Here is a 24,936-nt window from a genome sequence, read left to right on the forward strand (position 1 = left end):
TTCCTGGGATCTTTCTCTACAGTGGTATGATTATATAAGGGTGGAAATATAAAAGAGTAAGCCTTTAGAAACAGTTTGTGTCTAAATTAGCTCTCAGGCATATTGTCTTCAAAGGAATGTTTTAAACCAGCCAAAGACTAACATCAACATGCTTACATTTTGAGTCCAAAATTAAAATCCAAAATAGCCAAGCATGGTGGCTCACGCCTATAATCCCAACTACTCCAGAGGCTGAGGTGTGATAGAATTTCTTGAACCTAGGAGTTGCAGGCTGCAGTGAGCTATGATTGTGCTGCTGCACTCCAGCCTGGGTGACAGAGCGAGGTTGCTTCTAAAACAAAAATTTGAAATAGTAAGTGCTTTGATTTTTTTTTTAATATAGAATCAAACAATTGTGAAAATATAATTGGCTAAGTTTCATATACAGTTCTTTCTAAAACTCCTTCTGTTCTCTAAGATGTAGTTTGAACCAGCCAAGGATGATGGCTTCAACATGTCTCCAGTTGTTTTGCCACTCCAGGGCCTGACTCAAACCAAAATAAGACTTGCTGTTACCCTGAGACAAGCCAACTCTCATTGCTTTAGCAACCACTACAGCTACAGGTTGTTGCATCATGCCAAGCTCTGTGTTCTTTCTAACTAGTAGAATGGAGTGGGATGGTATTGTGATGGTGAACCCAAAACAATGGTACTAGGAAGGAGGTTGGCCAAACTCAGAGTGGAGGCTGACCCTGTATCTGGTTGTAGCAGAGTCGGTCCTAGGGGAACAGGCTCAGCAGCAGCAAGGATGCAAGGACCAGAAGGCAGCAGGGGAAGGAAAAGGAGCAGGGGATAGGGGAACTTTAGGAGCAGAGTAGTGTTGATAACTGGCATCTGGAACCTACAGTTTCCAGTTCAGAGCAGTACACCATACTCAGTGTATACTTACACTCCAAGACATTTCCTGGGCAGTGATCTAGAAATGATATTTTTAAAAGGAGCTGTGTTTCAGTGTTAGACTGTAGTTATCCAGGCAGTATCAGATAGTGTGCAGTTTTTGTAGTAAAAGGTAAAAATCTGAATAATAAAGTTTATTAATAACAGTTTTAGTTAATACTTGACTGACATTGAGACTCTTGATGCAAAAAGGTAAGTAGAAGAGAAGGCTGTAAACTCAAGACCATCATACCCTGTGGGGAATTTACAATCTAAATATAACAAACATATAGAGTGAGATAGGAGAAAAGAAATGGGATGGTAATGATATTGCTGGTACTAAAGTCTATTTAGGAAATGGAAATATATAGCAAGAGGAGTCAGCTACTTGGGCATTGATTAAAGAAAAATAAACATACAGAAGGAAAGAAAGGTCATTTTAGTTTATAACATTTTCCTTCCGATTCTAGGTGATTATATAGCTAGTTTACTCTTCCACCCCCAAGATTCTGGGGTATTTTGGCTAATGTTATTTGCAATGTCCATAAACTCAGAAGAAGTTAGTATTAACGGGGATATGAAAGAACCTCCAGTTATTATGCAAGAAATTTTAAATTTCCATCATGTTAAATTGTACAACTGTTTATCATTCACTCTGCTGTAAGTCTGTGTGAAACCAAATCCATGGATTTACCAATGGCCATTTTATCACCTCCAAACTATCTTTTATTTTTTTGAATCGTATCTCTTTCCTTATTCCATTTTCTTCTGTTTGATTAAAATCCTTCATGTTCTCCTGCATCATATGTCACTCATTTTTGTGTGAGCCACCCAGACCCTCTGAGAAAAAATTCAAAGCTACCCACTGTATGATTGTTCATTCACTGAACATGTATTTTTTGAGTGCCTACTGCATACTAAGCATTATGAAAGGCACTGAAATGGAAAAGACTAAGACATCCACCATCCACAGATGGGCTTTTGTAGGTCCTGGAATTGAATTTGTCTTGTCTTTCCCCTGTCATTTAACAGCCACTCAGGACGTTGGTAATTGGATATTTTCATAAACCACATTAAATTGTATAATTCTGAATTTCTATAATGGAAAATCATTATAAAGTCCCAAATCAATGAAGATAAACTTACTACATTATGCAAAACTAAAAATATGCTTGACTTAGAAGCTTTATTTTCTAAGGAGACAGTTAATAATGGACACTTTTGAAATAGCACCCTAAATGCACTTTTAGTTTCCAATCAGCAGATAGCAGCACTTGATTCCAATTCAAAGAGAAAGTTAGGATGGTGTTCTGTGTGAATGCTATCTATGACAAGGACACTCAACTTCCAGAAAATGATTCTTAAGTGGAAATTGGGCACATTCTAATTGGAGATTGTCTGGTTTGTCTTAGAAAGGGGAGTGCTGCTGTACCTTGGTCAGGTACATTTAATTAAGGTAAAAGACAGCTTTTCCTCCTCATCAGTGTAAACAACTGGACTTCTTCCTGTTAAGTATCATATTAAACACAATCTGAAATTTTACTTACTATAAAGAAAATAAGATTTTATGCTTTTTTGATTAACTTTTCTCAGGTGCATTCTAAGTGAAGTGAATTTGATTTATTGCAATCGGAGTATTACTGCTGCAAGCACAAAGCTATCCACTGCACTCAATAAAATAAAGACCACACAGAAGAAATTATTAGAGTCCAAACAACCCAAAGAAGTGGAAGGAAATGCTCTGAGGAAGGAAATGCGGACACTAGTTTCTAAAACGGACATGCATGTTTCCTTAAGTGAACATCATCATTAGAACGCATGATTATCCTGCTGTTTGTACTTGCAGTATTGTCCCAAAAGTAAACTCAATTATCCATCTGGCAAATGCAGTAGATGGGCCCTATGCTAAACCTGTAATTGTTGACAACTACAGAAAAAGCATTCACTACTTTTTTTGTTTTGTCTTTTTTTTTTGAGATGGAGTCTCTTTCTGTTACCAGGCTGGAGTGCAGTGGTGTGATCTCAGCTCACTGCAACCTCCGCCTCCTAGGTTCAAATGATTCTCGTGCCTCAGCCTCCCGAGTAGCTGGGACTACAAGTGCCCACCACCACACCTGGCTAATTTTTGTATTTTTAGTAGAGACAGGGTTTCCCCATGTTGGTCTGGCTGGTCTCAAACTCCTGACCTCAAGTGATCTGCCTGCCTCAGCCTCCCAAGGTGCTGGGATTACAGGCATGAGCCTCTGCACCAAGCCAGCATTCACTTTTAATCTGTAATATTCTAGCTGAATTATGTCTTGTTCATCTAGTATATCCTTTGCTGTGAATTCTATAATATAGGATTTCAGGTTTATGTCCACTCAACAGTGGCTTTTCTTGGTTTATCTTCTCCAAAATGTATCTACTGCATGAATCACCCCTCTTGCTCTACAGTCACTATTTGAAAAATAGGTATCCAGTATGTTTAGGCACTGCCTGCCCCTACAATGCCTCTCAGAGCTCTGAGCATGGGCACACCGGATCTCTTTGCAGGGCCAGCACCAGCCACCATGGTGGGGGGGCTCCTCCCTGTGCCTAGGTTTTTGAAACACCGCATCTTTTCTTTTGTTCTCCAGTCCTGGGTGGGACTGAAAAATTATTTTCCTGTAGTTATTAATCTTTGGGTTACCTCACAATTACCTTTTGGTTTTTCAGTTTTGTATTATCTGTGTAATCAATTTCCTACATCAAATTATCTCTATTTAATTTTTTTCTTTTTTCTTTAAGATGGAATCTCACTCTCTTGCCCAGGCTGGAGTGCAGTGGTGCAGTCTCAGCTCACTGCAACCTCTGCCTCCCAGATTCAAGCAATTCTCCTGTCTTAGCCTCCCAAGTAGCTGAGATTACAGGCGCCTGTCATCACGCCCGGCTAATTTTTGTATTTTCAGTACAGATGGGGTTTCACCATGTTGGCCAGGCTGGTCTCAAACTCCTGACCTCAGGTGATCCACCCTCCTCGGCCTCCCATAGTGGCTGGGATTACAGGCGTGAGCCACTGCACCCAGCCTCTATTTAAAATTCTTAATTTCTGTTTTCCTAATTTGATTAATACAGCTGTAAAAATAGCAAACGTGTATCTAAAGTGTTATTTCAGTGGCAAAGGAAGGTTTTTATTTTGTAGAATTTATGTGTGATTTTTAAGTGAAATATTTGTTTGGATCTTGGGGTTTTGGTAGCATATAAAGCCAATAAAATCAGAGACTTAGGGCTACAGAAGGGAAAAAATCCTCAACATCACATTCAGCAATGGTTTAGATTCATGAACAAGTTGATAGTCAAATCCTGAGTATAAAATACTTTGCATTCTCTCAACTTCTCAAATTACTAGTAAGAACTTCATATTTTATGTGATTCTCTCATTGACTGTTTTCATCTTTTCCTTAAATAAAACCAGGAGCAAAAACCTCAAAAGTACCAGAAATCAACCAGGATGAAATAATGTGCATAGTCCTTTAACCACTAAATAAATTGAATTTGTAATTTTAAAACTTCAAAAAAGGAATCTCCAGACCCACTAGGTGTCACTGAAGAATTCTATCAAACATTTAAAAAAAATTACCAGTTTCATACATTAAGTATGTAAAAAAAAATTAATGTTGGTTTTACACAATCTTTTCCGGAAAATAGAACAGGAGGGAAACACTTCCCAACTCATAAGACTAGTTTTACCGTGATGCCAAAACCAAACACAATACAAAAAAGAAAACTACAGATTAATCTTTCTCATGAACTTAGAGGCAAAACTCCCCCCAAAATGTTAAATCCAATAATGTATAACAAGAAGTACGTGTCATGACCAAATGTGATTTATCCCATCTAAGTAAGGATGGTTCAAGATTCAAAAATCAATTAGTGTAATCATAGAAACAGGCTGAAGAAGAGAAATCATACGATAATATCAATTGACATAGAAGAAGCATTTGACAAAATTCACATCTATTCAAAATAGCCAGTGGTCCCCACGTTGGGATCTGATAGTGCTGACTGCCCTCAGGCACCTTTTCCCATCTTTGATACTCCCTGATGTAAGAATAATACTTTTTCATATCTCCTCTTGTAAATCAGTGAGTCAGAATTCAAAATAAATACATGGCTAGAAATGGAATAAATCAAACATATTTACCATATCATAATTATCAAAGCCACAATTTTAAAAGTTGTTTTCTCACAGAGAAGAGTATTTCTCTAAATGTATAATGCAGTTGGAAAATTCATAATTACTCCTATGGTACACACTTTATTGGCCTAAGCTAGTAAAGACCATTTCTCTTCCCAAGATCCACCGTTATACATTAACATTTGAATGAATATTTTCATTATACAGCCAAGATAGCAATTCCCAGATCCAACGCTAATGCACTTCCTGGCTAAAGCTGAAACTCTTAAGAGCAATTAACTAATTCCTGAGTTAATATTGTTTAGACATAAGCCTCTAGAACTAAGTGAGCTAATGTATGTACAATGCTTAGCACATTTCCTGCATATAATACTGAATATATGTTAGTAATTAGTATCACTGTCATAAACTAACAATGTCAAGAGGTTTTTTACATTGATTAGAAGGTTTGTTTTTTTTTAAACATTTTCAAGCTAAGCATAAATTTCTCAAACCCATGGTCGAAGGTGATAGGAACACTGTGTTCTCTTAAGTCCAGTCACCACTCTATCCAAAATTCAATTTTAAAATGTACTAATAGTTTTTCTGTGTATTTAGCCAAATACATGCTGTACATGCATGTCAGTGAAAGAAAATGCTACCAGTAGTGTTTTTTTTTTTTTGAGACGGAGTTTCACTGTTAATTGTCCAGGCTGGAGTGCAATGGCGTGATCTCAGCCCACTGCAACCTCTGCCTCCTGGGTTCAAGCATTTCTCCTTCCTCTAGTAGCTGGGATTACAGAGGCATGCCACCACACCTGGCTAATTTTTGTGTTTTTAGTAGAGACGGGGTTTCACCATGTTGGCCAGGCTGGTCTTGAACTCATGACCTCAGGTGATCCGCCCACCTCGCCTCCCAAAGTGCTGGGATTACGGGCATGAGCCACCGCACCTGGCCCAGCTAGTGTTTTAATTAAAGCCTTTGCTACAGAAAAGTTGTGTCATTTGGGTACTCTGGGAAGCAGATGCTGAGACAGGAATGTAAAAGGTTTATTGGAGGGTAACGAAACAATTTAGAAATGAATTGTGGAGGAAGCAGTACTGGGCATAGAGAACCTCAGACCATGATGCAGAACTGAGTCTTGACTAACAGGAGGAGCTCAGGAGCGAAGACTGCCCATGAGGACACCCACTAAGGGCAGAAATGGCTGGTACCCTGGCCCTGCTCAGTCATTGGCAGGGACTTCCCTAGGGGTGTGGCCTTGCATTGAAAGCTGAAGCACACAGCCTGAAGGAACTGACAGTTGGAGCTTATCAGCTAATTTGCATTCTTTACAGCTAAACTGTACATTCTTTCTTGAGGGGAAATTGAGCAGTACACTCCATGACTTTAGAAGAAATGCTGGAGAAGACAAATAGTAAAATCCTTATCCTTGTTTGACCTTTTTTGCTGCTAATTCCTTTTTTTTTTTTTTAAGAGATGGAGTCTCACTGTCACCCAGGCTGGAGTGCAGTGGCACAGTGATGGCTCACTGCAGCGTCAAACACCAGAGCTCAAATAATCCTCCCACCTCAGCCTCCAGAGTATCTGAGATTACAGGTGTACCACCATGCCCACCTTTGACTTTTTAATTTATTCCCTATCAGATAGTCTCCTATCTGGACTATCTGAAGGATGGTTTTAAAAACATATTTCTGTGGAATACCTACCCACTTAAAAATGTGTAATAATGATGCCAGCAGGGAAGTGTGGCTGGGGCTGCATATTCCATGGAGCCAGGGGGAGCCCTTCTCCTTCTGAGTTGGGACAGGAACTCCCAGTGCTGCTGCAGCCACCCAAACCGCAGCTGTAGACCCTCCTGCTCTACGGAGCAGGCAGGAGCCCCGCCCTCCTGGGCTCCTCAAAGTGCAGCTGTGGATCCAAGCTTCCCTGTGTTTTTGGGGGAGCCAGGAACAGGCAGGATCTGCCCTCCTGGGTGCAGCTGCAGCTGCCGCACCCACAGCCGCAGATCTGGGTCTCCTGCTCCAGGAAGCAGGCAGGAGCTGTGGACAAGCAGGAGCCCTGCCCCTTCCAAGTTGATGGGGTGGGAGCTCGCGGGTGCAGCCGCGACCGCCCTCCCAGGTGTAGAACCTGGGAATCTCTGCAGCCTGTGCCCTCAGGGGTCCCAGGAAGGACCCCCCCAACCCCCATCCCTGCAGGTTCAGGGGTACCTGTTCAGACAGAGTCCTGAATGGAAGGGGTGAGTCCCCAGTAAGTCCCCACCTTCCAGCCAGGGAGGTCCTGAAGACTGGGGACCAGGCTGCCAGTGGCTGCCAGTCCCTCCAACAGGAGTGGGGACTCATGCTCTTCCGTGCTGCTCATGGCTGCCTATGGACCAATCAGCATGTACTTCCTCCTCTCTGAGGTCCATAAAAGCCCTGGGCTCAGCCAGAGCAGGGCAGAGGATGACGGGATGACCAGCTGCAGAGAGGAGTACTCTACTGATAACTGGAGATGATGGGCGACCACCTGCAGAGAGAAACTGTTAGCAGAGAGGAGCTGCCCTCTGCTGAGAGCTTCAGAGACCTGCAGACATCTGAATGACTTGCCTGCAGAGAGGAGCCACTCTTTCCAGGGCCTTCTCTCAGCTGAGAGCTGAACACCCAATGGGATAATTGCCTACAGAGAGGAGCCACCCACTCCTCTGAGCTGTTCTAACACAATAAAACTCTTCTTCACCCTTCACTTGTTTGCATACCTCATTCTTCCCTGGATGGAGGACAAGAATTCAGGCACCATGGCCCTAGAGGTTTCTGGCCAGAAAAATTGACACCCCAGAGATCCTGTAACAATAATCTATTTCTAATTCAGAAACACAAAAAGATTTCATAAAAATTAACAGATAACATTTTTCTGAATTTTAAGTTGTATTAATTTTTCATAAATTTGATGCCTCATGACATATCTGTTAAGTATTAGTACACAACAGTGATGAGCAGTCAGGAATAGCTGTTTACACTTTTTCTTGGACATAACTTTGCCTGGTCTGGCTGCAGACCCTGCACGGAGTTTGCTCCTGTGTCGGTGGAGTGGCCGCCTGGATCCCACACTTGTTTACTGATGTGCTCCCTGCCGCAAGGGGTTGAGCACAGCAGGCCAAGTAGACAGGGTGCCCCTGCTGGGAGTCTGGCAAAGGGGCTGAGAGAAATCTTGCATCACTGCCAACGTTGGATTCAATATTTCATGTTTTTCTGAAGAAAATGCTCAGTACTCTGAAAACAGCAGCACTGTTTGAGTTGTTCAGTCACTAGAACAAAATTTAGAACTTCTCTACTGCCATTAAAATTAAATGATAGAGGCCAGGCATGGTGGTTTATGCCTGTAATCCCAGCACTTTGGGAGGCCGAGGCAGATGGATCACCTGAGGTGAGGAGTTCAAGACCAGCCTGACCAACATGGAGAAACCCCTTCTCTACTGAAAATACAAAATTAGCCAGGTGTGGTGGTGCGTGCCTGTAATTCCAGCCACTCGGGAGGCTGAGGCAGGAGAATCGCTTGAACTTGGGAGGCAGAGGTTGCAGTGAGCCGAGATTGCACCATTGCACTCCAGCCTGGGCAATAAGAGCGAAACTCTGTCTCAAAAAAAAAAAAAATTAATTAATAGAAGCAAAATACTGCTTCACCAAGGGTAAGTAATATCTTATGCAAAATCATCTTTACAATAATTCCGTGAACACTTTTTGAAACAAATCAATTATGCAAAAGAATCAGTTATTGGTCAGTTAACTAAATTGGCTATATAATGAGACTTATTAAATTACAAGGTTAGGGAAGTAGAGCTTGTGGTGCCCGGTAAAAAAGAACATCTTTCTTAAATTAGCAAGTCCATATCCTAAGTCTTACTTTGCTACATGCTACATTTATTCAGCAAACATTTAGGGAGTGCCTACAACGGAAGAGGCACTTTGGGGACACAGCTACGAACAGGCACTTTATAGAAGAAAGCCAGCCAGCCAAATCTCATGTAAGTAGGTGCTGAACCTGCTTAGTAATCAAGGAAGTACAAATTAAGACCACATTGAGGTTCTATTTTATATCCCTTAGACTAAAGATCTAACAAAGCCAAATGTGAGAATATGAATCATTGTGAACTCTCATACATTATAATGCATGTGTAAATTTATAAAATCACTTTCAAAACCAATTTAGCAGTTTTTTTGTAAAGTTACACATTGAAATAACTTGTGACCTAAAACTCTACCCCTAGACGTACATTCTAGGAAAATTTGCACATATTTGGAATGCTAAAAACAACTGGAAATACTCTCAAAACCCAATGATGTGAAATAAGTAAGTTTTGATATATTTATCCAGCGAAATACAGCAGTTAATGAACTATAGCTACACACATGGATGAATCTTAGGAACACAATTTTGAGTGGAAAAGAACTCCCAACAGACTGATACTGCATGATATCGCCATAAACTAAAAAAACCAACACGAACAAAACAATGCTCAGGCATATGAAAACCTACATTTTTTGAAAGGTGAGGGGATGATAAATGCAAAATTCAGGCTAATGGTTGCATGGATGGAATAGGGAAAAGCACATAGGTGAATGAATGGTATTCATTCAAATTGAAGGTTTTGTGAGAAATAGGTTCATAGAGGTTCATATTATGCTACATAATTTACTTATATGTGATGGGTTATTTTTTAATTTAGAAATATTTTTAAATTATTAGGTTAATTTTAAAAGCAATAAAATAATGCTCCCTCTTGAATAGCCTACTTCTGCATCTAAATTGGCTAGTAGTAGGACTGACCGTAGAATGCATATTTTCTTTCAGGGTAGCGTCTTGGAAAGTCAACTTCAAAACAAAAGCAGAACATGGCATACAGTGTACTTTCCCAATAAGATGTTCTTTTTCTGTCTTTGTAATTTATAAAAATAATGATTGGTTATTTTATTTATTTTTGGACAGAGTCTCACTCTGTCACCCAGGCTGGAGTGCAGTGGCGTGATCTCGGCTCACTGCAACCTCCACCTCCTGGGTTCAAGCGATTCTCCTGCTTCAGCGTCCTGAGTGGCTAGGATTACAGGCATCTGCCACCACACATGGCTAATTTTTTTTGTATTTTCAGTATGGATGGATTTTCACCATGTTGGCCAGGCTGGTTTCAAACTCCTGACCTCAAGTCATCTGCCCACCTTGGCCTCCCAAAGTGCTAAGATTACAGGCATGACCCACCACGCCTGGCCAGTTATTTTAAAATTCAAATAATACTTAAGAAAATTAAATCGATAAAATTATTAAATGTTTTATTAAAGAGATAATTCTTATTAAATGAAATAATTTATATTAAATAAAAAATATTCCCCTCTAGTCTGTTTTGTGCTGCTATGACAGAAGATTCAGACTGAGTAATCTATAGAGAATGAAAATTTATTCTCTCTCAGTTCTGGAGGATGAAAGTCCAAGAGCAAGCCACTGGCAGGTTAGGGCCTGGTCTCTCTGCTTCCAAGATGGCACCTAGAACACTGTGTCATCTGAGGGGAGGACCATCATATCCTCATATGGCAGAAGACCGAGACAGCAAACCAACTCCTGCAGGCCATTTTTCTAATGGCATTAACCTATTCATGAGGGCGATCCCTCATGACCTAAACACCTCCCATTAAGCCCCATCTCCCAGTGCTGTTGCATTGGGGATTAAGCTTCCAACACATGAGTTAAGAGGGGAACAAACATTCAAACCATAGCATCCTCTGAACCTCTGAACTTCTATAATTCCATGCCCCAGATATAATGACTGTGAATATTTTTGTGCATTATTCCTAACATTTTCTATGTATATGCAAACATACATATATTTATACACATTAAACACATAACTTTATTTTTAAAAAACCTGTTTGCTGAAAACTATTCAGCAATAACCTATTCCTTTACTTACAAAACATATTTCATGTTAGAACCCATAAATCACCCTCAACACATTTAGGGGTTATATAGTTTTCCATTGTAATAGATATGATTTAAACACTCATTTGATCACAGTTATTTAGGTTATTGCAATGTAACAGGACAGTAAATGAGACTCTGTCAGTTTTAGTGGAAGCTTCCAAGTCTGCAAATAAAATAAAAGGATCCAACTACCCCTACATTCTATAGTGAGATGGTAGACTATGTAGGTAGGACTTATTATACAAAGGAGGCTTTTGTAAACTGGCTTAGGACCCTGAAGTCGTCATTCATCTTAAGATATAAAACTATTCAAGTGTATAAGATTGAAAAAGAAAAGTTAAAATTTTAGAATGAGATATTTTGAAAAATGCTAAAGACGAAAACAAGAGGTCTTTTTTAGTTTACCCAAAAGTAGATGGCCAGGATACATTGGTCCAATGTTTGGACAATGATGGCAACAAGCAATAAAGATTAAAACATTCCATTCCTACTTTGCTTCACTTTAATAATCATCATCTGGTAGGAAAGAGTAGAAGTAAAATTGCTGTGTGAGAACTGAAGCCAAAGATGAATAAAGAAGAAAAGAATAATAGTGCAAACCATGATTCTCTAAAATAATTTATCTCTGCACCTGGAAAAGTTATGTTTGGAGCAGAATTATGAAATCTTCAAGCTATTGTCTCAGGTGAGCAGATATCTTTGATGAATTCCCTGGCAACAAAATTAAGGAGAGCTGAGAAAATTTGTTCGGGAGAGTTCTTAGAAAATACAGCTGGAAGGAGTTGGGGCAGGTAGGACTGACCAAATAAGAAGCTTTCCTACAGTGTGGCTGCAGCTGAGGTCCCAGCTGATCCTTCTGGGAGTTCCAGAGTTGGGGATGGCTCTTCAGAGTTGTCCCACATTGAGGCTGGAGAAGTGGGCCATTTTATTCCTGCATCAGTGAGTACTGGGAAGGGTGTGACTTTGGGTAAAGAAATTATGGTCTGCAGCTAATATCCCCAGCAGCTTGGAGTTAGATGCATCGACCCTATAGAGCAACTCTGGATGAAGTGCTGCAGTATCCGCTGTAAGAAGTAATGCAGGTTTTTCTTCCTAGTACTCATACATTTCTGTTTTAAGTCCTCATCTTTGCATGACTTTCACCACTTGTATGCTACCCTCAGGCTTACAGGAAATCATTCTGCCACCCCCTGCCCCCCACTGCATTGGGGAGAGCAGGGCCTTGTGAGGTTGTCTTGGGCTGCTGGGATACATCATGTGGACATTTGCACTCATTCTGCTCCTGGGCAGGAGAAAACCCTCAAGCCTTGCCTTATTCACCAGGGATGCCCACATTCTCTCCTGTTCTTGGATTTCCAACTGTCTTGAGTATTTCTCCTCTGTCTTCCCATAGTCTGAACAAATTTCCATAGCTCAGTGGACCAGGGGTGGAGCTGAAGGGAAGCAGAGGACCAGGAAAAGCAGACACTGCCCGTAACTCATTTTCCCCCATTAAATTTTTGTGCTTACGTTATCTCTAGGCCTAGCTTTTTTTTTTTTTTAATCTAAAAGCATAAGCTTCAGAAATTTTAGAAGCTCTTTCTTTGGTTTTCTGCTGTAACAGTCTTTCCCTGAGGCAATGAATGCATTGACTAAATGAATAAAAGGCAAAAAGTAAAAAATTCAGAGAAGGATTTCTCAGGTAATATCTCAAAATATTATCCAGCCACAATTACACCCAAGGATATTGACAGGATCTGTGATAAGATCCATGAAAGCTTATAATAGCCTTTGATGGCTCATGAAAAAGGGAAAAGGATCAGATGATCAAAGTCAGGGAAGAGTCTCAATTTCAATTAAAGAAGGAAGAAAGAGGATGCTGCAAATTATAGATTGGCAACCTTAATGTTTTACATGAAGAACATTCCAGACAAAACTGATCTCAGGCTGGGCAGGTGGCTCACACCTGTAATCCCAGCACTTTGGGAGGCCCAGATAGGTGGATCATTTGAGGTCAGGAGTTCGAGACCAGCCTGGCCAACATGGCAAAACCCCATCTCTACTAAAAATACAAAAATTAGCCAGGTGGTAGTGGCGTGCACCTGTAATCCTAGCTACTCAGGAGGCTGAGGCAGGAGAATTGCTTGAGCCTGGTAGGCGGAGGTTGTGGTGAGCCAAGATCACATCACTGTACTCCAGTCTGGATGACAGAGTGAGGCCCTGTCTCAAACAAGCAAAGCAAAACTCATTTATTTTTTTGATAGTTTGTCTTGGTCAGACAAAGGCTGTTGAAATAGGTATCTGGACTTCAGCAAATAACTGGACAGTCCCCTAAAATATCATGAATAAGATTTAAGAATGGGAACCAGAAGACAGAAGCACAGGTAGATTTATAATACAGTGAACAACCTTGCCCAAAGAGGACTGAAACATGGCCACAGTAAAGTGATCAAGATAGAGGGGACGGTGGAAACGATGGCATGTGAGGGAAGTTGGACAGAACTGAGGATATGAAGCCTGGAGGAGAAAAGCCTCAGGGAACCTAGGGTAATCTGAAAATGAGACCCGTCATCCTATGCAGGCTCATTCTGTGGGGCTCTGATACGGTTTCGCTCTGTCTCCCCCACTCAAATCTCATGTTGAATTATAATCCCCAGTATTGGAAGTGGGACTTAGTGGGAGGTGACTGGATCATGGGCTGGATTTCTTATGAATAGTGTAACACCATCCCCTTGGTGCTGTCTTCATGATAGTGAGTTCTCGCAAGATCTTGTCATTTAAAAGTGTGTGGCACTCCCCACCTCACACTCTTGTTCTTGCTTTCACCATGTGAAGTGCCTGCTCTCCCTTTGCCTTCCACCATAAGTAAAAGTTTTCTGAGGCCTCCCCAGAAGCAGATGCCACAGTGCTTCCTGTACAGCCTGCAGAACCGTGAGCCAATTACATCTCTTATTTAGAAACTACCGAGTCTAGGTACTTCTTTTTGGTAATGCAAGAATGGCCTAATACAGGCTCAAAGGAAAAAAAAGAACAAATTTCTGATGATTAGAACATGTCGGCTGGGCACAGTGGCTCACTCCTGTTATCCCAGCACTTTGGGAAGCCAAGGCAGATGGATCACTTGAAGCCAGGGGTTCAAGACCAGCCTGGCCAACATGGCAAAACCCCATCTCTACTAAAAATACAGAAATTCACTGGGCATGCGTGGTGGTTAATACTGACTGTCAACTTGATTGGATTGAAGGATGCAAGTATTGATCCTGGGTGTGTCTGTGAGAGGGTGTTGCCAAAGGAGATTAACATTTGAGTCAGTGGGCTGGGAAAGGCAGACCCACACTTAATCTGGGTGGGCACCATCTAATCAGCTGTCAGTGTGGCTAGAATATAAAGCAGGCAGAAAAACGTGAAAAGACTAGATTGGCTTAGCCTCTCAGCCTACATCTTTCTCCCGTGCTGGATGCTTCCTGCCCTTGAACATCGGACACCAGGTTCTTCAGTTTTGGGACTCGGACTGGCTTTCCTTGCCCCTCAGCTTGCAGATGGCCTGTTGTGGGACCTTGTGATCATGCGAGTTAATACTTAATAAACTCTTCTTTTTTATATATATATTATATATATGTTTATATATTTATATTATATATGATATATGTTTATATATCATATATGTTTATATATCATATGTTTATATATCATATATGATATATGTTTATGTTTTTATATCATATATGTTTATATATCAAACATGTTATATGTTTATATCTCATATGTCATATATGTTTATATCTCTGATATGTTTATCTCATATATATGATATATGTTTATATCTCATATATATGATATATGTTTATATCTCATATATATGATATATGTTTATATCTCATATATATGATATATGTTTATATCTCATATATATGATATATGTTTATATCTCATATATATGATATATGTTTATATCTCATATATATGATATATGTTTATATCTCATATATATGATATATGTTTATATCTCATATATATGATATATGTTTATATCTCATATATATGATATATGTTTATATCTCATATATGATATATGTTTATATCTCATATATGTGGTATATGTTTATATCTCATATGATGTATGTTTATAGCTCATATGATGTATGTTTATAGCTCATGTTGTATGTTCCTTTCTCGTATATATGTTTATATCTCATATGTGAGATATGTTTATATCTCATATGTGAGATGTTTATATCTCATATGTGAGATATGTTTATATCTCATATATTATGTGAGATGTTTATATCTCATTATGTGAGATATGTTTATATCATATATTATGTGAGATGTTTATATCTCATGTGAGATATGTTTATATCTCATATATTATGTGAGATATGTTTATATCTCATATATTATGTGAGATATGTTTATATCTCATATATTATGTGAGATATGTTTATATCTCATATATTATGTGAGATATGTTTATATCTCATATATTATGTGAGATATGTTTATATCTCATATATTATGTGAGATATGTTTATATCTCATATATTATGTGAGATATGTTTATATCTCATATATTATGTGAGATATGTTTATATCTCATATATTATGTGAGATATGTTTATATCTCATATATTATGTGAGATATGTTTATATCTCATATATTATGTGAGATATGTTTATATCTCATATTATGTGAGATATGTTTATATATTATATGTAATGTATATGTTTATATATTATATGTAATATGATATATGTTTATGTTTATATATAGTAGGAGATATATATATTATAAATATTTAGATAGATAGATAGATCTCCTATTAGTTCTGTCCCTCTAGAGAACCCTGGCTAGTACAGCGTGATGGTGCATGCCTGTAATCCCAGCTACTTGGGAGGCTGAGGCAGGAGAATTGCTTGAACCCAGGAGGTGGAGGTTGCAGTGAGCAGAGATCATGCCACTGCACTCCAGCCTGGGTGACAGAGTGAGACTCTGTTTAAAAAAAAAAAAAAAAAGAATTTGTCTCAAAAACAAAATAAAACAATCACATGAAAACCTGGGCTGTTGTGAGGTAATAAGCTTAATAGCAGTGTGATGCCATAGTGGAGATTCATTCGTTCCACTAAGTGTACAGAGTGCCTACCCTCCACTGACAGAGAAATAGAGAATGAGGTCAGATGACTTCTGAGAGCTCCCACAGTTCTGAGCAGCTATGATTCCACTCCTAGAAAATGCAAGTGCTAAGCCAAAACCAAGTGAATTGCCACTTTTTGTTTTTTACCAAAATGTTTTATGTTTTACAGAAAAACCAGTGATTCAGAAAGAGGTTTATAAAAGCCTGTGGATGCACTCAGAGTCAATTTTATCGCTCATGACTGGCAATATTAATAGAAGCACTAATAAAAGTTATGATATGTAGTAATAAAACACCTAAGCACGCACTCATAAATCATATTCCCACAGGGTTTGCTAGGGCAGATTGTTTTTCCCTTGTGATTGAAGACAGAACAAATTTTACACTAAACTTAGCTTTTCTCCAGGAGACCCATAAACCTCAGTACAGGCTAAAGACTGGAGTAAAACCATGTTGTTTCAAAGATAAAACACCAATGAACATACAGATATGAAAAAAAATGTGACATTCTAGACTTACACAATGGAAATGTTTAGTCATCATACTTCATAGCATGAGAGCAGAGCAGGTTGCTCGTTGGGCACTCCTAACTTAAAATTCCATAGGTTGGTTTTCTACCCTTCAGTTCTGCTAAGATCCTAAACCAAAATTTGATGGGAAATTAAAACTTATATAGCTTTGGTGATGGCTGTTGTTTTTGCAGCTACTTACCCCTGCCTTCTGGTATTAGAGCCTTTCTTTCTCTGTTCCTCTCAGGAACTCCTCCTCCCACATCTGATGGAGCTACCAATCATCAGATCTCCTCTGCCTCTGGGGTGTGACTCAGGCTGGCCAATCACGTTCTTCATCCACTTGGACTATGACTGGCCCTAGGTGGTTATCTGACCCAAGGAAGTCCGGAATCCTTTTGCAGGGATTATTAGAGATGCTTAGAGAATGGTTGGGGAAAGCTTATCTCCGGAGATGATACACTAGAGCAGGAGTTCCCCAGCCCCTGGGGCCCCATACAGGTACCAGTCTGTGGCCTGTAAGGAACCCAGCTGCACAGCAGGAGGTGAGCAGCAGGCAAGTGAGTGTTACTGCCTAAGCTCTGCCTCCTATCAGTTCAGTGGTGACATTAACTTCTCATAGAAGGGTGAACCCCATTGTGAACTGCGCATATGAGGGATCTAGGTTGCATGTTCCTTAGGAAAATCTAATGCCTGATGATCTGAGGTGGAACAGTTTCATCCCCAAACCATCCCCCAAACACCATCCATGGAAAAATTGTCTTCCATGAAACCAGTCCCTGGTGCCAAAAAGGTTGGGAACTGCTGCACTAGAGATCATTTGAGTGGAGATGCTGGGGTCCCATCCTTGCCACCATAAGGAGAGAGCTTCCCTGGGGGTAAACCAATGGAGAGGAAGGCAGAGCTGAGAATAAGAAGGAAGGGGCAGGGCCAGACGCGGTGGCTCATGCCCCTAATCCCAGCACTTTGGGAGGCCGAGGTGGGCGGATCACCTGAGGTCAGGAGTTCAAGACCAGCCTGACCAACAGAAACCTTGTCTCTGTTTGAAAATTAGCTGGGCGTGGTGTTGTGCACCTGTAATCCCAGCTACTCGGGAGGGTGAGGCAGGAGAATCACTTGAACCCAGGAGGCAGAGGTTGCAGTGAGCCGAGATCGCACCATTGCACTCCAGTCTGGGCAACAAGAGTGAAACTCCATCTCAAAAAAAAAAAAAAAAAAAAAAAAAGCCAGGGAGCGGAGGGGACAAAAGCCTGATAATGTCTTTTGAATGCTTGAATCCAGGGAGAAAACATGGAGATATGAATGACTGTGTGGAGCAGAACCCACCTTCTCCCAGCTCAGCTTTGGACTGTGAGGTGACAGAAATAAACATTTTGTTGTGCTAAGCCACTGAGATTTTGAGTCATAACAGCTGTTAGCATCAATGATTCTGACTAATACAGTAGCCCACCATATGATTGTTCACTAGTATGTCTAAAATTCAAGGGCTGTGATCAACCACTCTCCCCATCCCCACTCTGACAGTTAATTGACCTGTGAATTTGCCTTTTATGTAAATTCTCTTTCTATCCTTACTGCATTATTGTATTTCAGCCTTTGTTTGGTTTCCTGACAGATGTAATTGTCCTGTGTGTCCTTTCTCCAGGCAGAGTGATGTTCCTGGAATGTTCATCTAATCATATCATGCATCTGTTTGTAACTTTCTCCCTTCATCCATATCTCCTGCTAGTCCCTGCTATACCTCTCTATGCTTGGAACGTATTTTTCTTCAGCCGTTGTTTTCCAAGGACTGAATCTGTCTCATCTTTTGGGGCTCTGTGTAAATATCCCTTTATCCAGTAAGCCTGCCTTGAACATTTAGTCTGGTCTAATCCTAATCTGGTGCCTCTGCTATGAGCTCCCATAGTACTTTCTATTTGTCTTAATGGAGCACTTATGACACCTTATTTACATTGCTTGTCTGTTTCCCCTCTCTGGATTTGAGGTATAAAGACTCTTGGGCGTTGCAATCCCAGGGCCTCGAACAATGCCTGGCACATAGCAAAAAATATATAGGTATATTTTATGTATACGTATCTATGTCATATATATCATATGTACATATATATGCTTAATGACATGAATGAATAAGTGACAAAGAGAAAATAAACATAAACATCACAAAGATCCTCCTCCCATGCAAGTGTAGTAACTGATGTCTAAAGGTAGTTAGTCTGCAGCAGGTAAAAACATTTCCTAAAAATCTTTCAAAATGCAGTCATGTATTTGATTCTTTCTAACATTTTTTTCTTTCCTTGGCTTGGGAGATTATAATATCTCTGGAAGATAAAAATATCTTTGGCTTGGGGCAAAATAATTTATAGTTAAGAAACTAAGTTTATTTATTTTTCAGATTCTGAGTGTGATTAGTTGCTGAGGCTCATTTATTATCTGAAATGTAAGTAGTTAAAAGTTTTCAATAGCCTAAGTCAGATATGTGCTACTTTTCAATTTGATTTTGCTTTTGAAGGTAGAGTGACATTAGTAATAATGGGGGTGATAAATAAAAAGGAATTTATATACCTAAAATTTCTGTTGACATACTGGTATTGCCAGCATAGTTATTTCGGAGAAGAGGGAAGCTTTATAAGGAATGAAATGAAATAACTGTTCTTGTCCCTGTAGTTTGGCAATCCATATAGACACAATATGCATTATTTTAAAGATATAGTTTTGAAATTAATGTGTTGCAGGGCGCAGTGGCTCACACCTGTAATCCCAACACTTTGGGAGTCCAAGGCAGGAGGATCACTTGAGCCCAGGGGTTTCAGACCAGCCTGGACAACATGGTGAGACCCTGTCTCTACTAAAAATAAAAAAATTAGCCCAGTGTGGTAGTGCATTCCTGCAGTCCCAGCTTCTCAGTAGGCTGAGGTGGGAGGATTGCTTGAACCTGGTGGTTGAGGCTGCAGTGAGCTATGATCATGCCACTGCACTTAAAAAAAAAAAGAAAAGAAATTAATGTCACACCTTCTTTTGGGATAGATAATTAATTTATTTAAGAAATCAATAAAAAACAAGATAAACTAATTTACAGAGATTGTTGAAATGTCTTATAGAAGGCACAGTAAAATACAACAGTATCCAATCCCTTTCTTTCTCAGCTCTGAACACTTATGAAAGACATACAACATCAATTTCTACAGAAAAGAAAACCCCACACAAATCCATTCTTGCAGAATTCTAAAAGATAGAGAAAAAAAGAGGGGAGAGAATGAGAATCTGAAAAAGCTTCAACACTGCCATAGGAATTTTGTCCCAGGCCCAGCAACATGGTTATGCAAATCATTTCAGATGTGGAGGATTGAATGATGCACACGGCTGAGAACACTGTCTGAAAGAATAGTATCTAAACCTGCATCCAGGGCCACCTGTGGATTGTCACAAGCTCTGATCTTGGCCCATTCACTCTTCAGTTCTCATGGTTTCAATTCAACATTCAGACATTTTCTGCAATACAGGTTTCATAAAGCATTATGTTCGTCGGGGAAATACTTCAGTGGAACATAAAATACTCTGTTGTGCCAAAGCAACAGCAGCTGGTAGAGTTTATAGAAATGAGCAGAGCCCAATATGATGAATTATAAACATGCTTATGTTTAAAGCAAGCACTGACATAAAAGAGGCAGCAGAACACAGAACATGCTTCTATTTAGCTCAAAAAATATGCACAGTATCAAGAAAGCCATACATAGTCCTTAAAAGATCTAGGAAATTCACATACTGGACCATATTTTGTTCTCTCTTCCCTTGGACATCAGATGTGAGGTGGAGTAAGGACCTCCTTAGAGGCCTGTGGGCCCCCCCGAAGCATGGAAATTAAGGAAAATCTTGAGTTCCTTCAAGTTCCATGCACCTAGTTAGCCCTGAGAAGTAAATAAGCAACTTGATACGCAAGAAGGTAGCCTAAAGCAAGAGCCAAGGAAGCTAGAATCAAGGGATATTTGGTTCCCATATACAAACCAAAGATAACATTGTAACATATGTCTCCAAATTGTTTTTCAGAAACCGAACCCTCACCAAACAGATCTGCTTGCACATCCACTTGCACGTAGACCTCAGATAAGTGAGATCTGGGACCTGAACTCTGACCACCATCTTTTGTTCTAAATTTCTTCCCGCGGGGCGTGGAGAAAGTCACACCCATGAGCTGGACCTAACATTCTTTTCTGCTGACCCCAAATTATTAAACCTCCTCAAACCAATTGCAAATCAGAAAGTCTTTGAATCTGTCTATGACCTATAAGCCCCTGCTTCAAGATATCCTGTAGTTTAAGGCCAAAACCAATGTGTAACCTTGATTTATGGTTTTGACCATAAATCATTGATTTATTATTTTGCCTATAGCTTCTGCTTTCCTGAAATTTACCCCTGCTTTACAAACCCTTACCTGCTAGTCATAGGGAAGGTCAAGGTTTAAGCGTTAGCTTAGCTACCTGAGCCTCCTTGCTTGGCGCCCAGCCAATAAAACACTTTCTTGTGCTGCAAACCACCATGTGGATATCTGGTCTCACGGTGCCGGGCTAGTAGAACCCATTTCAGTTCTATAACAGGTTTGAGGGTTAAGATAATTCTTTCTTTTCCTTTATGGTATATAATCATCACTCCTGTTGCAGTAGCCTTTTCTCTTTTTCCCCCTGATCCCTGCCCCCCACTTCCCTTTCACCCTCTACTTCATGGTGCAAAATTGTCAGTAGGTACCAAGCAAGAGTAATGTGTTTGATATATGGCCTTGGTTATATAAACATCTTTGAATAATATATAACTATTTCTGGGTGAGTTGATTTTGGAAACCCGTGTTCATAGGATCATACTATCACATCTCACTCTATTTCTTACCCTTCTCACCTAATACTAGACTTCCCAGCCCTCTTCATGTTGTTGTATGTAACTCTGGTTCATTATTTCTGACTGTAACAGAGTATTCCATAGTATACCTCCATCAGATTTAACATCTCCATTCCCACCCACGATAAACTTACATTGCCTCTAAATCTCTACTGTCTTAATGTTGTGGGCCATGGTGGCTCATGCCTGTAATCCCAGCACTTTGGGAGACTGAGTTGGGAGGACTTCTTGAGCCCAGGAGTTCAAGACCATCCTGGGCAACATAGGGAGACACAATCACTACCAAACATAAAAATAAAAAATAAATTAGCCAAGTGTGTTAGTGCATGCCTGTGGTCCCAGGTACTCAGGAGTCTAAGGTGGAAAGATTGCTGGAGCCTTGAGGAGGTTGAGGCTGCAGTGAGCCTTCATCATACCACTGTACCTATAGCCTGGGCAACAGAGCAAGACCCCGGCTCAAAAAAAAAATGTGATGGGCGCCTTTCATCTTTGTACATGTGATATGGACAGGAGGCAGGGAAATACTGGGTAGAAGAGGGTGGTCCCCGGCGAGGGCCACACCCTCAAGCCTAGACCCATGGCCCAAAGTGAGAACATGCATTCCTGTTTTCCTGCCCGAATGTTGCCTTTTCCAAAACCATCCTGTCCCTTCCCACCCCCCCATCCTGTACCCGTAAAAACCCCACAGGCCCCACTGGTGGAGTGGCAGAGTGGCAGAAAAAGGAAGAAGAGAAGAAGTAGCCGGACATCAGAGAGAAGCAGCTTGACTTCAGAGGGATGGTTTGACAGTGAGATCTCAGAGAAGAGTTCAGCCGGGGAAGACCGAACTCCAGGGGAAGACCATCTTCCCAAACCATCCCCTTTCCAGCCCCCTATCCCGCTGAGAGCCACTGCCACCACTCAATAAAATCCTCCACACTCACCACCCTTCAATTTGTTCGTGTGACCTGATTCTTCCTGGACACCAAACAAGAGCTTGGGATACAGAGGACTGTCACACTGAGCTATGAAACATTTAGCCGTCTGCAGACAGCAAAGCTAAGAGAACACACTGTAACACTCCCTCTGGGGCATCAGGAGTCACAGGCAACCCGTAGGTGCTGCTGCAGGCCTGCATGGAGTTCTGCTCCTGCCGATTGGCCAGAAGTGCTCATCCTGGCCTCTGTACCCTGTCACCTGCATGCTCCCCGTCCCGTGAAGGTTTGAAAGCTGTGGGCTGAGTAAACGAGCCAACCCTTTGGCTAGTCCTGTGAGGAGGTCAAGGGAAGTATTCAGTTTCACATTCACCTCCTCAACAATCTGTGTGTGAGTTGTTCTAAGGAAGGTGAGAAGGATTGATTGATCATTTGATATATAAATACTTCATTCCAAAATGGCTGCACAAGCCTACTACTCCCCAACCTTCAGCAGTAAATGAGGGTTGCTCTTCCCCACATCCTTACTAACACTTGGGATCATATGACTTTCCAATTTTAGCAATACTATCTTATGGTTTTAATTTGTATTTTGCTTATTTACTTGTGATTTTGGATCTTTTCCTAAAAACTATGTACTTGGGCTTCCCCTCTGTAAACCTATTTATATTCTTGACCTATTTTTATATTGGACAATCTTGTATTTTTTTCTTATTGATCTGCTAGAGTACTTCAAATTACCCTAGTTCTGCACTGCTCCATATGGTAACCACTAGCCACAGATGGCTATTTAAATTTAAATGAATTAAAACTAAAAATTCAGTTGTTCAGTTGCACTATCCCCATTTCAAGTGCTTGGTAACCCAGTGTGGATAATGACTACCATATTGGAGAGTACAGACAGAAAACATTTCATCATCACAGAAAGCTCTATCTTCTCCCAAGTGATCATCCAATTGTGAGTCTTATCTACCATGTCCTTCATTGAATAATGATCCTTAATATTCATATGGTCATATCCACCTATTTTTTACCCTCTCATGGAATTTTTTTTTTTTTTTTTTTTTTTTTGAGACAGGGCCTCATTCTGTCTTTCAGGCTGGAGTACAGTGGCGCGATCTCGGTTCACTGCAACCTCCACCTCCCAGGTTCAAGCAATTCTCGTGCCTCAGCCTCATGAGTAGCTGGGACTACAGGTGCATACCCCCGTATCTGGCTAATTTTTTATTTTTTGGTAGAGATGGGGTTTTGCCATGTTGGCCAGGCTGATTTTGAACTCCTGACCTCAAGCGATCCTCCCACCTTGGCTTCCCAAAGTGTTGGGATTATAGGCAATGAGCCACTGTGCTCAGCCACCCTCTCATGGAACCTTAAGAAGTCCTTCTCCATCCCCAGGTACTCAAAAAATATTCTTCTACATATTCTATGTTCACTTCATAGCTTTACCTTTCACATTTAGGTCTTTGATCCATTTGGAAGTCATCTTTATATATAGGGTGACAAAGTTTCAGCTTTATTTTTCTATATACAATGAGCCAATTTTCCAAATGCCATCTGTTAAACGATGTACCCCTTTCTTGCTGTTTTGTGGGGCCACCTCTATCAAATAACAAATTACCATATAAACGTGTCTATTTTGAGTTTTCTATTCTTTTCTATTTCATTCCATCCCATCCCATCCTATGTCATTCTATTCCACAATTAGTTTGTTTGGCTTGTGCCAGATGTGTACTGATTGTTGTGTTGTTTACTAGAAGACGCAGTCCTCTCTTAAAGCAGATTCTCCTAATTATGATTCAGTATTCATTGTCTTTCATTCTCACTAACAGAACCAACCTTCTCTGCTTATGCATGTGCACTTAACATCCACCATTGTGGACTGGCCTCCCAGTTTTGTTTGGGACAGCAATATATATACTCAGCCAAAATATTCATTTTCTCAGACCCTTGCAGCAGAGGTTAGCCATGTGGTAAGGTTATAAATAATGAGATGGAGACAAAATTCCCTAGGGTGATTTTTGTTTCCTGAGTAAAAAGATCTCACAGAAAGTCATTCTTCTCTGCTCCCTTTCCTTCTTTTCTTGCCTAGAATGTAGACAATATTCTGAGGTAACATACCTGGGGACAAAGGTATATATCCTAAGGATATAAGGACAGGAAAACTCAAAGAACCTCTATGACTGGTAGCATTGTTTAGCTGTCAATATCAACCCAACTGTCTCTTAGCCTGTAGCATGAGTTAAATCATCCCTTGTCTATGCAACTCTTATATTAGGGCTTTGTGATATTGGTATACGAATACACTTCTGACACAGCCTACCTTTTCCCTTCTTTTCTGAAATTGCTTTACTTAGACTTTAATTTTTCTATATAAACTTTAGAATAAAGTATTCAGGTCTTTTAAAAACCTTCCCTTGTGGCCGGATGTGGTGGCTCACACCTGTAATCCCAGCACTTTGGAAGGCCGAGGCAGGTGGATCGTCTGGGGTAAGGAGTTCAAGACCAGCCTGGCCAA

At 40.4% G+C, this 24,936-nt stretch overlaps 1 protein-coding gene across 35 annotated transcripts in view; it reads left to right on the forward strand.

Annotated features, from left to right (window-relative positions):
- The window catches only part of PDK1 (pyruvate dehydrogenase kinase 1), a 169,147-nt gene that overhangs the window by 51,455 nt on the left and 92,756 nt on the right, over positions 1-24,936 (forward strand). For 8 of the 35 annotated variants that reach the window (XR_010150150.1, XR_010150151.1, XR_678509.4 and 5 more), the window contains one exon: positions 2,509-2,863. The exons of 4 other annotated variants lie outside the window; for them this stretch is intronic. The gene's annotated coding sequence lies outside the window, so the exon portion shown is untranslated. Of the gene's footprint in view, positions 1-2,508; positions 2,864-16,867; positions 16,985-17,901; positions 18,006-19,012; positions 19,058-19,352; positions 19,449-19,763; positions 20,121-20,664; positions 20,872-24,936 lie in introns of those variants that run through there. 23 more of the 35 variants (XR_010150149.1, XR_008546823.2, XR_010150137.1 and 20 more) reach the window with 9 other exon arrangements.

This window comes from Pan troglodytes, chromosome 13, assembly GCF_028858775.2.
Source record: "Pan troglodytes isolate AG18354 chromosome 13, NHGRI_mPanTro3-v2.0_pri, whole genome shotgun sequence".
Taxonomy (NCBI): domain Eukaryota; kingdom Metazoa; phylum Chordata; class Mammalia; order Primates; family Hominidae; genus Pan; species Pan troglodytes.